The 15,385-nt window shown below is 39.5% G+C and overlaps 1 protein-coding gene across 9 annotated transcripts in view; it reads left to right on the top strand.

Annotated features, from left to right (window-relative positions):
- CARMIL1 (capping protein regulator and myosin 1 linker 1) overlaps positions 1-15,385 on the top strand; it is a 316,754-nt gene that overhangs the window by 264,842 nt on the left and 36,527 nt on the right. The gene's annotated exons all lie outside the window — the stretch shown is intronic.

Genomic DNA, 15,385 nt, shown 5'->3' with positions numbered 1-15,385 from the left:
CAGACTTTGAAGGCTAGCGGGATTTGATTGCAGGACTTCAACAGGACTGGGGGGAAAAGAGACTCCACTCTTGGAGGGCACACACAAAGTAGTGTGTGCATTGGGACCCAGGGGAAGGAGCAGTGACCCCATAGAGACTGAACCAGACCTACCTGCTAGTGTTGGAGGGGCTCCTGCAGAGGCAGGAGGTGGCTTTGTCTCACTGTGAGTACAAGGACACTGGCAGCAGAAGTTCTGGGAAGTACTCCTTGGCATGAGCCCTCCCAGAGTCCACCATTCGCCCCACCAAAGAGCCCGGGTAGGCTCCAGTATTGGGTCGCCTCAGGCCAAACAACCAACAGGGAGGGAACCCAGCCCCACCCATCAGCAGACAAGTGGAATAAAGTTTTACTGAGCTCTGCCCACCAAAGCAACAGCCAGCTCTACCCACCACCAGTCCCTCCCATCAGGGAACTTGCACAAGCCTATTAGATAGCCTCATCCACCAGAGGGCAGACAGCAGAAGCAAGAAGAACTACAATCCTGCAGCCTGTGGAACAAAAACCACACTCACAGAAAGACAGACAAGATGAAAAGGCAGAGGGCTATGTACCAGATGAAGGAACAAGATAAAACCCCAGAAAAACAACTAAATGAAGGGAGATAGGCAACCTTCCAGAAAAAGAATTCAGAATAATGATAGTGAAGATGATCCAGGACCTCGGAAAAAGAATGGAGGCAAAGATCGAGAAGATGCGAGAAATGTTTAACAAAGACCTAGAAGAATTAAAGAACAAACAAACAGAGATGAACAATACAATAATTGAAATGAAAAATACACTAGAAGGAATCCATAGCAGAATCACTGAGGCAGAAGAACGGATAAGTGACCTGGAAGACAGAATGGTGGAATTCACTGCTGCAGAACAGAATAAAGAAAAAAGAATGAAAAGAAATGAAGACAGCCTAAGAGACCTCTGGGACAACATTAAACGCAACAACATTTGCATTATAGGGGTCCCAGAAGGAGAAGAGAGAGAGAAAGGACCAGAGAAAATATTTGAAGAGATTATAGTTGAAAACTTCCATAACATGGGAAAGGAAATAGCCACCCAAGTCCAGGAAGTGCAGAGAGTCCCATACAGGATAAACCCAAGGAGAAACACGCCGAGACACATAGTAATCAAATTGGCAAAAATTAAAGACAAAGAAAAATTATTGAAAGCAGCAAGGGAAAAATGACAAATAACACACAAGGGAACTCCCATAAGGTTAACAGCTGATTTCTCAGCAGAAACTCTGCAAGCCAGAAGGGAGTGGCATGATATACTTAAAGTAATGAAAAGGAGAACCTACAACCAAGATTACTCTACCCGGAAAGGATCTCATTCAGATATGTTGGAGAAATCAAAAGCTTTACAGACAAGCAAAGCTAAGAGAATTCAGCACCACCAAACCAGCTCTACAACAAATGCTAAAGGAACTTCTCTAAGTGGGAAACACAAGAGAAGAAAAGGACCTACAAAAACAAATGCAAAACAATTAAGAAAATGGTAATAGGAACATACGTATCAATAATTACCTTAAACGTGAATGGATTAAGTGCTCCAACCAAAAGACACAGCCTTGCTGAATGGATACAAAAACAAGACCCATATATATGCTGTCTACAAGAGACCCACTTCAGACCTAGGGACACATACAGACAAAGTGAGGGGATGGAAAAAGATATTCCATGCAAATGAAAATCAAAAGAAAGCTGGAGTAGCAATACTCATATCAGATAAAATAGACTTTAAAATAAAGAATGTTACAAGAGACAAGGAAGGACACTACATAGCGATCAAGGGATTAATCCAAGAAGAAGATATAACAATTACAAATATATATGCACCCAACATAGGAGCACCTCAATACATAAGGCAACTGCTAACAGCTATAAAAGAGGAAATCGACAGTGACACAATAATAGTGGGGGACTTTAACACCTCACTTACACCAATGGACAGATCATTCAAACAAAATTAATAAGGAAACACAATCTTTAAATGACACAGTAGACCAGATAGATTTAATTGGTATTTATAGGACATTCCAACCAAAAACAGCAGATTACACTTTCTTCTCAAATGCGCATGGAACATTATCCAGGATAGATCACATCTTGGGTCACAAATCAAGCCTCAGTAAATTTAAGAAAATTGAAATCATATCAAGCATCTTTTCTGACTATAACGCTATGAGATTAGAAATCAATTACAGGGAAAAAATCATAAAAAACACAAGCACATGGAGGCTAAACAATACGTTACTAAATGACCAAGCGATCACTGAAGAAATCAAAGAGGAAATCAAAAAATACCTAGAGACAAATGACAATGAAAACACGACGATCCAAAACCTATGGGATGATGCAGCAAAAGCAGTTCTAAGAGGGAAGTTTATAGCTACACAAGCCTACCTCAAGAAACAAGAAAAATTTCAAATAAACAATCTAACCTTACACCTAAAGGAACTAGAGAAAGGAGAACAAACAAAACCCAAAGTTAGCAGAAGGAAAGAAATCATAAAGATCAGAGCAGAAATAACTGAAATAGAAACAAAGAAAACAATAGCAAAGATCAATAAAACTAAAAGCTGGTTCTTTGAGAACATAAACAAAATTGATAAACCATAGCCAGACTCATCAAGAAAAAGAGGGAGAGGACTGAAATCAATAAAATTAGAAATGAAAAAGGAGGAGTTACAACAGATACCACAGAAATACAAAGCATCCTAAGAGACTACTACAAGCAGCTCTATGCCAATAAAATGTACAACTTGGAAGAAATGGACAAATTCTTAGAAAGGTATAACCTTCCAAGACTGAACCAGGAAGAAACAGAAAATATGAACAGACCAATCACAAGTAATGAAATTGAAACTGTGATTAAAAATCTGCCAACAAACAAAAGTCCAGGACCAGGTGGCTTCACAGGTGAATTCTATCAAACATTTAGAGAAGAGCTAACACCCATCTTTCTCAAACTCTTCCAAAAAATTGCAGAGGAAGGAACACTCCCAAACTCATTCTATGAGGCCACCATCACCCTGATACCAAAACCAGACAAAGATACTACAAAAAAAGAAAATTACAGACCAATATCACTGATGAATATAGATGCAAAAATCCTCAACAAAATACTAGCAAACAGAATCCAGCAACACATTAAAAGGATCATACATCATGATCAAGTGGGATTTATCCCAGGGATGCAAGGATTCTTCAGTATATGCAAATCAATCAATGTGATTCACCATATTAACAACTTGAAGAAGAAAAACCATACGATCATCTCAATAGATGCAGAAAAAGCTTTTGACAAAATTCAACACCCATTTATGATAAAAACTCTTCAGAAAGTGGGCATGAGGGAACCTACCTCAACATAATAAAGGCCATATATGACAAACCCACAGCAAACATCATTCTCAGTGGTGAAAAACTGAAAGCATTTCCTCTAAGATCAGGAACGAGACAAGGATGTCCACTCTCACCACTATTATTCAACATAGTTTTGGAAGTTCTAGCCACGGCAATCAGAGAAGTAAAAGAAATAAAAGGAATACAAATTGAAAAAAGAAGAAGTAAAACTGTCACTGTTTGCAGATGACATGCTACTATACATGGAGAATCCTAAAGATGCCACCAGAAAACTACTAGAGCTAATCAGTGAATTTGGTGAAGTTGCAGGATACAAAATTAATGCACAGAAATCTCTTGCATTCCTATACACAAATGATGAAAAATCTGAAAGAGAAATTAAGGAAACATTCCCATTTACCACTGCAACAAAAAGAATAAAATACCTAGGAATAAACCTACCTAGGGAGACAAAAGACCTGTATGCAGAAAAGTATAAGACACTGATGAAAGAAATTAAAGATGATACAAACAGATGGAGAGATATACCATGTTCTTGGATTGGAAGAATCAATATTGTGAAAATGACTATACTACCCAAAGCAATCTACAGATTCAATGCAATCCTTATCAAATTACCAATGGCATTTTTTATGGAACTGGAATAAAAAATCTTAAAATTTGTATGGAGACACAAACGACCCCGAATAGCCAAAGCAGTCTTGACGAAAAAAAACAGAGCTGGAGGAATCAGACTCCCTGACTTCAGACTATACTACAAAGCTACAGTATCGAAGACAATATGGTACTGGCACAAAAACAGAAACATAGATCAATGGAACAAGATAGAAAGCCCAGATATAAACCCATGCACCTATGGTCAACTAATCTATGACAAAGGAGGCAAGGATATACAATGGAGAGAAGACAGTCTCTTCAATAAGTGGTGCTGGGAAAACTGGACAGCTACATGTAAAAGAATGAAATTAGAACACTCCATAACACCATACACAGAAATTAACTCAAAATGGGTTAGAGACCTAAATGTATGACTGGACACTATAAAACTCTTAGAGGAAAACATAGGAAGAACACTCTGTGACATAAATCACAGCAAGATCTTTTTTGATCCACCTCCTAGAGGAATGGAAATAAAAACAAAAATAAACGAATGGGACCTAATGAAACTTCAAAGCTTTTGCACAGCAAAGGAAACCATAAACAAGACGAAAACACAACCCTCAGAATGGGAGAAAATATTTGCAAATGAATCAATGGACAAAGGATTAATCTTCAAAATATATAAACAGCTCATGCAGCTCAATATTAAAGAAACAAACAACGCAATCCAGAAATGGGCAGAAGACCTAAATAGACATTTCTCCAAAGAAGACATACAGATGGCCAAGAAGCACATGAAAAGCTGCTCATCATCACTAATTATTAGAGAAATGCAAATCAAAACTACAATGAGGTATCACCTCACACCAGTTAGAATGGGCATCATCAGAAAATCTACAAACAGAAATGCTGGAGAGGGTGTGGAGAAAAGGGAACCCTTTTGCACTGTCGGTGGGAATGTAAATTGATACAGCCAGTATGGAGAACAGTATGGAGGTTCCTTAAGAAACTAAAAATAGAATTACCATATGACCCAGCAATCCCCCTACAGGGCATATACCCATAGAAAACCATAATTCAAAAAGACACATGCACCCCAATGTTCATTGCAGCACTATTTACAATAGCCAGATCATGGAAGCGACCTAAATGCCCATTGACAGACGAATGGATAAAGATGTGGTACATATATACAATGGAATATTACTCAGCCATAGAAAGGAATGAAATTGGGTCATTTGTAGAGACATGGATGGATCTAGAGACTGTCATACAGAGTGAAGTAAGTCAGAAAGAGAAAAACAAATATCGTATATTAACACATATATGTGGAACCTAGAAAAATGGTACAGATGAACCGGTTTGCAGGACGGAAATTTGAGACACAGATGTAGAGAACAAACATGTGGACACTAAGGGGGGAAAGTGGCGGGGGGGTGGGGGTGGTGATGTGATGAATTGTGCGATTGGGATTGACATGTATACACTGATGTGTATAAAATGGATGACTAATAAGAACCTGCTGTATAAAAAAATAAAATTCAAAAAAAAAAAAAGAGTCAAACTCATAGAAACTGAGTAGAAAAGTGGTTGCCAGGGCAGGGGCTGGGAGGTTGGGGAATAGATATAGGTTAGTAAAAGGGTATAAACTAAAAAAACAAAACAAAAACATAACAAAACAGAAAAACAACTTGCTGTTCTTCATGAGCCTCAGTTCACTTTTTGACTGAGGTTGTTATCCATTAATACAGTGAAATATGAGATATGGTGGGAAAGAGCTCTGATAGAGATGTGTAGGTTGCTATGGAAGCACAGAGCAGGGGTGCCCAGCCCAGCCTGGGGAGGGCCGTTGTCAAGGAAGCCTTCCTGGAGGAAAGTTCTGAGCATCGTGTTTGGTACATAATAGGCCCTTAGTAACTGTTGGTATAATGAGAGTTAGCATTTGAAGGAGAAGTTGGCCGGGAGGAAAATGAGTAAGTAAATTTAGCAGAGAGAATAGCACTTATAGAGAGGCTTGGCGTGAGGAGAGAGCATCACGATTTGAGGAACTATTGTGGGATTATGGTACAACGGGAATAAAGGGTAGGAGAGAGGATAGGTGATGAGGGTGAAGGCCATATCACAAAGAGCCTTGTAGAGCTCACTAAGGGTTTAGTTGTCTCTATATTGTTTATTTATTTTGAAGGCAACACTGAAGGTGAGGAATATGGGAGAAGGGGCAGATTTTGGCAGAAACAAACGTTAGTGATTCCCATTTTGGTTATGTTGAGGTGAGGTGTTTGCAAGACCCTGGCTTGAGATGTCCAGTAGGGAATTGTAGAGGCGGCCTTGGAGCTCAGTAGCCAGGGCTGGATTGGTAAGTCATCCACGCACAGCCATGGTACAGATGCGCTCACCAGACACCTTCCCTCACCTGACTGCTGTCCCTTCAACTCTATAAGCACTTTTCTTTTCCTACATTCATGACATTTATCTCAGCTTACCTTGAGCTACAGACTTGTATATTCATCTGCCTACTCGACATCTCAATTAGATGTCTACTGGGTATCTCAAACTTAATGTGTCCAAAACAGGATCATTGATTTCCCCTTCCCCTACTGGAGCATTTGTCTTCTCAGTGTGGGACACCACCTTCTATTCTACCCGTTTATTCCTAACTCCACAGTCAGTCTCAGTCTTACCCTTTCCCTTACTGTCCGTATCCACTGCGGCCCCTCACCCTAGCCACCCTTGCCTGTACTCCTGAAATAGACTTGTAGCTTATACTTCTGCTTCCACTCTGGCCTCTCTGCAATCAATCAATCCCCTCTCAGTAGCCCAGGAACTTTCTAAAGTAGAGAACAGATCAGTGTGTGAGGTGTCAGATCCTTTGATGGCTTCCCGTTGCACCCAGAATAAATGGAGTCTCTTCCCCACGGGTTCACAAGGTCCTCCGTGATCTGGCCTCCCTCTCTCTATGTGCTCTACTCTCTCCTTTGTGCACTTCCCTCAAGCCACTGTGGTCTCATTGCTTTTCTCTAGAACTTGCCCTGGCTCCCATCTCATCCTTTTCTTCCTTCAGCTTGGAACATGCTTCACCAGATCTTCCCTCAGCTACCTTTTCCCCGCCACTCAGGTCTTAACTCAGATCTCTCAAAAGTTTTCCTTGACCCTCTGAGCCGAAGAAACCCTCCAGTCTCTCTACCATATTATCCTGTTTTATCTGCTCAGCACTTATCAGTACTTGAAATGATCCTGTTTACTCGTGCAGGTACTTTTTGCCATCTCCCCACTGGAGCATACGCTCCTAGAGGGCAGAGGCTGGGATTGTGCTTGGACCACATAATCCCAGTATCTAGTGCCCAGTACCTGGCACATAATAATTGCTCAGTACATTTTGTTTAATGCCTTGGCTTTGCATTGCAGTTCCTTGCTTAGCTCAACTTTCCTGCTAGATTCTATGCTCCTTGAGGGTACGGGAGTTACGTCTTTGAATTCTGTACAGCTAATGCCAGCAATAAATGTCAGTAACAGATTTCTCTGGGAACTCTAGAAAATGATTCTTGGCCTGAAAAGGCTATCTTTAAACCTATGAGGTTCTATTAATGAGAATATTATAGGTTATATCCTCAGTGATCCAAGCTCTCAGCAAGTTGTATAGGAAAAAAGGAGAAAACCACGTACCCGCTGTGAGACATGCGCGGTGCCCTCTGCTTTGTCATGGCAGCCGTATGTGGTAACTATTTTAACCTATTTTTCAGATGAGAGCTCAGCGCTCAGAGACGTTAATACACTTGCCCCATATCACACGGCTGGTTTAGGGGTAGTCAGAGCGGAGGGCTCAACTCCAAATGATCCAGTTCCCAAGCCTGTATTCTCTCTGCTGCATCCCTGGTCTTCAGGCTGGACCAGGTCACTGGAAGAAAAGTCCAGGGAAGGCTGGGTTGGGGAAGAGCCTTTTCACGGAGGGTTTGCACTGAGTTTGGTGGGTGGTGTCTCTAACTGCAGGCCAACTCTGTCCCTCCAGGGTTTTACTCTTCCTCTTAGTGAACTGGGAGGGATTCTAACCTGTGGTGGCAAATCCCACCTCTTGAAATAATGGGGCAAGTGATGGCTCGAGTTGTAGGTGTCTGAACTGATGGGAACAAGCAGCAAAAAAACCGAGAAAAGAGGGCTGTCTGCCTCTGGAAGCTGCATACTGAGAACACACATGATTATCCCCAGTTCAGTCCTGCTTACTCAGGCCATGCCACTGGCCCTGACTTTCAGTTAGACAGTTTTCCTTCTTGCCTAGGAGAATTTGAGGGTTAGCCAAATATCTCCTGAAAATAAAGGCTTGCTAAGGAGGGAATGAAGTTATGATACACCAAAGTTCAAGATCAGTCCCTATCTATGACTCCATGGTGCTCTGTTTTGCTTGCTGGGTAAGGTGGAGCCTTAACCTTGGGAACTAGTGCTACAAGCTTTAGACCTAACTGATCTGACTTTGATTATCAAAATTGACGTATGTGGTCATTTTGCTCTCCCAGACAGGAGATCAACTAACCAGAGCTGAACGGTAGGGTGGGTACCTGTAAGTCAAGCCAGGATTCCCTGGGAGCAGCCTTCATTCCACTTCAGCCCTTGCACGAGTGCACTGGACCTTTGAATGACGCGGTGGTTAGGGGCGCCGACACCCCCCCCCCCGAAAATTGGGCTATAACTCTGTACAGCCAGCTCTCTATGTCTGTTGTTCTGCCTCTGCGGATTCAACCAACCTCGGATTGACTAGTACTCTAGTATGTATTTATTGAAAAAAATCCCCACTTAAGTGGACCTGCACAAGTTCAAAGCTATGTTGTTCAAGGGTCAACTGTACCCAGTTGAAATCTCCAATGCCATACCCAGTTCAGCATGGCCAAAATGGCCCTTCCCTGAAAAAGATTTCAGAGCATCCTCTATCACAGCCGTAGCAAAACCTCAGAAAGGGCTTCTAGTTGTGCAGTGTGTGGCCTCCACTCCCCAGGTAACTGAATCCGTTGACCATCTGTAACCTGTTATTTGATGCTGAAGCCTTAAATGTTGGAAAGTGTTAATGAAAGACAGTCATTGACAAGACAGGGTTTGTTATAGTTAATATTAAGTCAGGACAACAGAGATTACACACATATGCTCTGAAAGCCATTCTTCTTTGGTTGTAATACAACATCACAGTGGCATGTAAAAAGTGTGTTTGATAGACAATTTATCCAACTTTCCTCTATAGCTTGGTTGCAAGATTAGTTAAAATGAATAAAAAGTGGGCTGTTTCCTGGAGAAAACATGACAAAGATAAAGATTTAATTTTCTTGTATCAAAAAAATTGTGCAGATCTGGAAAACAAGGAAACAAACCATGTTCATTTAAAAATAGTACTCTACTGTGATCTTCACAAGTCTCATCAGTACAGCTCCCTGAATGTTTTTGTTTTAACATCATGATGCCATTTTAACTTTTATATGAAATGAGATTCTGGATATAAAAGTTAATGAGTGTGATGTGAATAGCTGGATTTAATATTGCATTCAGTAGGAAATGTGGTGCCTCACTAAATCTCCACATCATTCCTCCTTTTGTCCATTGATTTATAGTGGCTCTCTCAGAGTTATGGCTTCCATATACTACTCTTCCTAGATATTAAAGATTGTTGCTCTCCAACAGTCATCATAGGAAGGGTTAGGTATCTCATTTTCTCAGTAAGATTTATACCGCCTCAAACTTTAACAAGTAGAAATGCATAAAAATTACTTTTGAAACTACAAATGTGATGATACTGTTTGGTTCGATATTTTGAGGGTAAAAACAATAATGACTAACTTTGGGTTCCCCTTGATCATTGACTCAGATGACAATCTGGTAGGAAATATTTAATTATTATAATCTAGTTCATTAAACAGGGATTACCCATATTCATTTGAAAAATGCACAGGAAAGCACAAGATGACACTAGGATATCTTGAATCAAAAAGCAAGGATTGGCTCTAAATCCAATGGGATCATTGCAAAGGATACAAAATCCAGATTGAAATGGCTTCCACTGGGATACTCCCTGCAACCAAAACAGTAATGACAGTAATAGTTTAGGATACATTGAATTAATTTAAAAAAATCCTTAAGTCCATAGTAATACTAGGGAAATAAAAGAGAGAGGATGGTACAGAAGATTTAAAAAAGGGAAATTTGATCCTTACAGAGGAACGGCACCTAATAAAATGTGGGAATAATGATAGAAGTAGAAAGTGACAGTTTTGTAGCTCTCTTATATTCATTCATTCAGGCAAAGATTGTCAATGGTTGTTTACAAATGGGCTCATCCGCATAAACTGAAAGTATCACCTCACAGAGTTATTATTAATTATCAAGAGACAAGGTACCTTTACAAATTACCAAGGGACAAGGTACCTTTCCTGCGAAGCAGTTGGGAGGTTCCTGTCCTATTGAAGTGATCAAATTTAGTGTCACCAAGAGTGGAACAACTTGATCTGGGCGCCACCTGTTGTGATTCAGTTGTTTACAGCATTGCCCGTTTGGCATTTTTGCTAAAAATAGTTCACCTGAATCTAATTATGGGGGACAATCAGACAAATATAGAATGTGGGAGAGTCTGTGAAACAATTGGCCTGAATTCTTCAAGAAAGTCAGTATCATGAAAAAGAAAGACAGGATTGGGGGTGGGGGAAGGAGGGTTTGCTAGATAAAAAAGATGAGAGAAACATAACCATATATCGTGGGTGAATTCTCCATTAGATCCTGCATCTAAAAAGGGGAGGGGGAGTGTTGTAACACATGTAAGGGACAATTGGGGCAATTTGAATGTGGATCATGGTATGTACATAGATACTATGTAATTGCTATTAATTTTGTTAGGTGTATGGTTATGTAGGAGAATATACTTCTTAGGATATTCACGCAGAAGTATTTAAAGGTGAAATGTCAAGATGTCAACAACTTAAATGGTTCAACCAAAAATTTGTGTGTTTGTGATAAAAAGAGAAAATGGAGGAAATAATGTGACAAAATGTTAGAGAATCCATGTGAAGAGTATACCTGTATTTATTATACTATTTTTGTGATAAATTTGAAAATGTTAAGAATAGTTGGGGAGCAAAGAGTAGGTGTACGTATTTGAAGTTAAAGAAGTGGACACCAATCCATGAACCACTAGGGTCCATTAGGAAGTTTTTTGTCAATCTAACATGAAATGGGAAAAATAAGGACAACAGAGAAAAACTTTACATGAACGTAAATGTATCTAATTTAAAGGCCTGTTCTTTATAATAGATTGTGCCTTTCTATCTTTGTGCCTAAATTCCCTTTATGGAAGTGATGGTGGTAGTAGTGACAGATGTTCTCTTTTAAACAAGTCTATAAAATCCAAGTGCGGGGGAGCGCTGGGTTAAAACAGTGGGTCAGTTCACTCATTCATTCACCAGTTATTGAATGCCCACTACTTGCCAGGCTTTCTCCAGGCTGCGGGGATTTAGAGGTGAGCAAGACAGAATCCTGGCTTATCCTTTCCACCCAAAGATGTTCAGTTTGTTTCCCCCAAGGATGCTTGTGGCCACAAGGGTAGGGAGGGGTCACTTAAAGGAAACCTCCTGAGTCAACCTCTAGGCGTTTTCCTATTTCAGCCAAGTTAATTCCATTTCACTCTTCTGTATTTTTGAGATACTGTTTAACATGTTTCAAAAAGAATTCTGCCATATATTAAAAAGAAAAAAAAACTTGGAAAAAATCCCTTTTTTTGTGTGTGATATAGGATCCCGTAATAAATGTCTTTGGCCATTAACTTGTAAAAAGAGTTTATCTCTGCAAAAGTTTTAAAAAGTGAGTATAGACTAGGCAACTATCCATAGTTGAAGTCCTCATAGATGTGATGCTGTTTCAGCCCATGGAAGCTGAGGGAGGGCTGATGAGGTGGGAGCCAAAAGGCACCTCTGCAGTCTTTGGGGAGATTTGCCTAAATTTCTGTGCTTAGAGGTAAACTCCTTCATTTGCTTATTTTTTTTTAACTAAATGGCTTTTCTTCCTCACCCAGTCTGGGCCGGTTCTTGAACACCAAATCGCCATCTCCGTGTTCTTGTTGAAATGAATTACTAAAGTGGCCGGCAAAACATTTACATTGTTTTGTTAGAGTGAATCCCATCCAGGTGCATGTTGAATTTTTTTACTCCCTCAAATGTGAGTTTTGTGGTAAAGAAAATGAAAAAGTTAGAAGCGGTACCAAGTTCTTGTTTTAATTTGGCTTCTTGGGCTCCTAAATGTTGAGATGGCAGCTATTTTTTTAATTATTATTGATTTTTAATTATTTTTTTAATTGAAGTATAGTTGATTTACAGTATTGTGTTAGTTTCAGGTGTACAGCATAGTGATTCAGTATTTTTGCAGATTATATTCCATTGTAGGTCATTACAAGATAACGGGTATAATACCCTGTGCTATACTGTAGATCCTTGTTGTGTATCTATTTTATATATAGTAGTTTGTATCTGTTAATCTCATACCCCTAATTTGTCCCTCCCCCACTTCCCTCTCCCCTTTAGTAACCACAAGTTTGTTTTCTATGTCTGTGAGTCTGTTTTAGTTTGGATATACATTCACTTGTATTATTTTTTAAATTCCACGTTTAAGTGATATCACATAGTATTTGTCTTTTCCTGTCTGATTTATTTCATTATACTGTTCTCTAGGTCCATTCGTGTTGCTGCAGATGGCAGTATTTGATTCCTTTTTATGGCTGAGTAACATTCCATGTGTATACATATCACTTAATCCACTCATCTGTTGATGGGCACTTGGGTTGCTTCCATGTCTTGGCTATTGTAAATAATGCTGCTATCCACTTGGGGGTACATGTGTCTTTTTGAATTGGTGTTTTCGGTTTTTTCCAGATAAATACCCAAGAGTGGAATTGCTGGATCATATGGTAGTTCTATTTTTAGTTTTCTAAGAAACCTCTGTACTGTTCTCCACAGAGGCTGCACCAATTCACATTCCCACCAACAGTGTTGGTTCCCTTTTCTCCACACCTTCTCCAACATTTGTTCTTTGTAGACTTTTTGATGATGGCCATTCTGACCCGTGTGAGGTGATACCGCATCGTGGTTTTTATTTGCATTTCTCTAATAATTAGTGATGTTGAGCATCTTTTCATGTGCCTGTGAGATGGCAGTTATTCTTGAACACTTCATGGCAATAATAACACTTGTAAAACACTGGTACATGTAACCCTGAGTTGCTTTAAGAATCTTTAAAGTTTCTTCACATATATTACAGTTGGTCAGTTTCCACCTGATGATCAAATTTGTCCCTTGTCATTACCCATCAAGAGGTGGCCACAGTGGTGGTGGCATATGGTCCTGCAGATGAGCTTCTACTGGGGTGTCTGCAGAGTAAGTCCAGGCAATCAGTCAGCACCAAGTGACCTGAGTGATGCCTTTAAATATTCCTAAATAAGCTTTTTGGAGAGTTCCTACAAAATTACAAAAAAGCACACCAAAAAAATGTCAAGCACCTGTGTTCCCACCAGCCTGAACAGATAACACGTTAGCATCTTTGTCTTGCCAGTGTTTTTTTGATACCAGAATATGAACTCTAGGAATGCAGGGACCTCATCGATCTTCTTCACTGCTATACCCACACCCCTTCTCCAAGAGTGCCCCGTGCACAGTAGGTGCTCAGTAAATATTTGTTGAATTTCAAATAATATGAAACATTATTGATAAAATTATAGCCTCATTTGACCTCTCCTGACAGTCTCACTCTTCTCCCCCTTTCCTCAGAAGTACCACTGTCACAATTTTGGATGCTTTCTGTTTATTTTGTATGTTCCAAACATAATGTATTCGTAACAGTATATAGTGTTATTTTGTATGTTTTAAAATTTACATAAATGGCATCATACCATGTGTATCTTTCTGAAACTTGCTTTTTTCACTCAGTATTACCTTTTGAGATTTTTCATGTTGCTATCTATAAAGTTTTTTCTCCTTTTAACTGCTGTTCCATCATTTGAATATACTTCATTTTAGTTATCCATTCCTGTGTTTAATAGGCTTTTAGATTGTTCCCAGATTTTTGCCATTATAAATCTACTAATAAATGCTTCCTCTCCCCTCAGTTTTTCTCCTTGGGAATAGCAAAATGAAAAAATGATAATATGACTAATGCTCATAATCACTGCCAGTTGTTGAAGCACTGTGGGGCCATTGACTGGCACTATATTGCCAGGCTCTGTGCTAAACACTTTATATTCATGATCTTGTTTAATCCTCACAACAGTTTATTTTACAAACTAGAAAACTAGACCTGACTTTATAAAAACATTGGCCAATGTTCCACAACCCCTTAACTGATTCGAGCTCAGTTCTTGGATGCCAAAACCTTGAGCATGGGACATACTCTCGGGAGAGGATGAGCTCTCTGTACTCACTAGTCCTTCCCTTGCCCTGATGGGGAGACATTGAAGTCAGTATAGGTAAATGAGTTCCAAAAAGTGTGCTGAAGGAGTAGAGAACTAATGATCTTGATTCCTTTGAAAAGTTGAAATGTCTGTTGCCATGGTTTCCCTCTTCATAGAAACATTTTTTTGCTTGCCTGTCATTTTAGGAGTTAAACCAACTGAAAGGTTCCTTACCTTCACTTATAATGACCTTTAGGTGGATAATTGGGACAGAGTACTTGTCATGTTGAATTAACCTTTCACAAAGAGAAAGTCTAAAATTATCTGTGGGACTTAACCATCAGCTATAACTCTCGTACGTATGTATCCATAGTCACATCTTTAAGGAAGCTTTTGAGGGGATGTATAGTTAAGACAGGGGCAAGAGTCTTTATTTCGGGCCATTCAGGAATATTTGAAAATACATTTGTACTTTTTCTCCTTTCATTCAGCAAGGCTGTTTTCAATCTAAGGTATCATAAAATGAGGTATATTTGAAGAAAATTGCCTAATGAAATATGAAATTAGAAGTCTGTGGATTGAGACTTTTTCAGGACCTTGCTGATGGAAGCCTTTCTGATAAGCAAATAATACTGAGGATGATCATAATGATGGTGGTGATGGTTATGGGAAACCTTTTACTTGTGTGCCACCACCGGTTTACAGTCACAAACTGAGAAGCCCTGTATTTTCATCCTGCTGTATATTGAGAAGAATTGACACACACAAAATAAGGAACTTGAAGGAAAAAGGTCAGCCCCAGGTAGATGGAGTAGGTGGCCTTCCTCAGAGTGTGTTTTCAGGAAGTTTGGAAAAGATGCCCCCCATCTTCACAGAGATCTGACATTCTACAATGGGACTTTTTCGGTTTTGTTATGCTTTTAAAAATTCTTTTATAAATGTTCAGAATATTAACATGCCCTAACAACTGTTAATAATGGTGA

This window comes from Balaenoptera acutorostrata, chromosome 10 (assembly GCF_949987535.1).
Source record: "Balaenoptera acutorostrata chromosome 10, mBalAcu1.1, whole genome shotgun sequence".
In the NCBI taxonomy this organism is placed as follows: Eukaryota; Metazoa; Chordata; class Mammalia; order Artiodactyla; family Balaenopteridae; genus Balaenoptera; species Balaenoptera acutorostrata.
The sequence above is the reverse complement of the archived record's forward strand: the minus strand, read 5'-3'. Positions and strand labels throughout refer to the sequence as shown.